This window comes from Silene latifolia, chromosome 2, assembly GCF_048544455.1.
Source record: "Silene latifolia isolate original U9 population chromosome 2, ASM4854445v1, whole genome shotgun sequence".
Classification (NCBI taxonomy): Eukaryota; Viridiplantae; Streptophyta; class Magnoliopsida; order Caryophyllales; family Caryophyllaceae; genus Silene; species Silene latifolia.
In genome coordinates this window covers 150,875,062-150,877,038 of record NC_133527.1, presented here as the reverse complement: position 1 = coordinate 150,877,038, position 1,977 = coordinate 150,875,062, and the positions used below count along the sequence as shown (strand labels likewise).

General features: G+C 39.8%; 1 non-coding gene across 1 annotated transcript; it reads right to left on the bottom strand.

The window, feature by feature from the left end:
- Window positions 1-704: 704 nt before the first annotated feature.
- On the bottom strand, window positions 705-811 carry LOC141644984 (small nucleolar RNA R71). Its single transcript, XR_012544582.1, has one exon. It is a non-coding gene; the product is annotated as a small nucleolar RNA R71 (small nucleolar RNA).
- Window positions 812-1,977: the final 1,166 nt, after the last annotated feature.

The following is a 1,977-nucleotide window of genomic DNA, read 5'->3' as shown; positions in this document are numbered from 1 at the left end:
GCTTTTGGCGACGAGGTCTATACCGATACTTAAAATGGCGCCGTTGTCGGGGACAGTGTTAACTTGATTTGCTTTTTCATTAATTGTTTTTAGTTGTGTCTTTCTTTACCTTGGGGAAGTCAATCTCCTCAAGGTTGTTCTAATTATTTTCGAGTTGTTTGATATTTTGCATGTCTAGGAGATCACAAGGTAACTTGTTACCCATTGATCATGAAATTGAAATAACTTTGACCAACAATAGAAGACTTGCTAGAGGTACTTTAAGAGGTATTGGAGAAATTGTGGACACCCAACCAAATAACATTGAGTTTACCAACGCTTTTGCAAGAGAAGGAGAGGATAACCCAATACAAAACCCACCACAAATTCAACCCACAATTCCTAAATTTTCATCACATTCCGTACCAACCGAGGAGAACCTACCAAATGGTACTCCTACACCACAACATTTAACCGGTAATTTCATTGCCAAATCCGTATTCATACAATTAGTTGAGAGAAGTCACTTTGGGGGGATGCCTAGTGAAGACCCTCATTCTCATATGGAGACTTTTTGTGACTATTTTGATGCGATTTCTCACACCGGAGTTACTCAAGACCAAATCCTATGGGTCTTATTTCGTTTTTCTTTGATTGGTACCGCGAAACAATGGTTGAAAAGCCTAGACAAGGCAACTCTTGGTATTGTTTCATGGAAGACTAACATGTTGAGAGCCCAAATCACCGGGTTCAAACAAAGGGGTGAGGAATCTTTGTATGAAGCATGGGAGAGATTCAAGAACACTTATCGATCTTGTCCACACCATGGACTTAGCGAGTGGTTCCTTGTGCAACAATTTTGGAACGGTCTATATGAAGACTCCCGAAATATTCTCAATATGGGATCGAATGGTATGTTCACCGAAGTTCATGACAATCAAACATGGAACAAAATTGAGGAAATGACGGTTCATAATTCGCAATATAGTAGAGCTCGAAAGGCTACTAGAGGAGGAAAACATGAGGTAGACTCAATTACTCAATTGGGTGCTTTACTAAGTGCTCATATTGACACCATCAATTTGAAGTTTGAGAAGGCCATGACTAAACTTGAAGAGGCCTCCAAATCACCTAAGCAACATGTTAATGTTATGGTGGCATCATCATCAATTCCAAGTGAAGTATGTGAGAGTTGTGGAACTTTAGGACATGACCAAAGTGAATGTAGGGGAACAAGTGAACAAGTGAATGCTTTCCAAGCATACAAGAATGGCACCCCTTATTCTAACTATTACAATGAGAACACCAAATTCCACCCCAATCTTTTATACAAAAGTCAAAATGTTCAAAACCCTCAACCAACATTCACCCCACCCCCAATGAGAGACCAAGCTCAAAGACCCTTTTACAACCAAAGCCAAGGTTATCAAAATCAACCTCCATACAATCAACCCAATGACCAAGGCTTTGATGTTCAAAAAGCGGTCCTCCAAATGCAAAAGAACCAACAAGAATTTTTCACTCAAATGCAAAAGGATAGCCAAGTAAAAGACATCACCATCAACAACATACTAGCCCACACCAAAATGTTGGAAACCCAAATGTCTCAATTAGCATCTTCTAGTTCTCAAAGACAAAAGGGCAAATTACCACCTCAAAGTAATCCCCCAAGACATGAGTCGGTGAGTGGCATCCATTTGAGGAGTGGTACTAGGTATGAAGGACCAAAGAAGACAATTGAGGAAGACATTGTGGAGGATAGTGACAAGGAAAGAGCTGTGAAGAACTCTAAGGAAGAAGAACCCACCATCCAAGAAGTTTCAAAGAAGAAAAATGAAGAGAAGGCTAAAGAGAAAGAGCCTATTGTGATTAGACTTCTATTTCCAAGTCATCAAGCTAAGCCTATGTTTGATGAACAACTTGGAAAGTTCATGGAAATTGTGAAGAACTTAGAAGTCTCAATCCCATTTACCGAATTGATCAATCATGTTTCGGCCT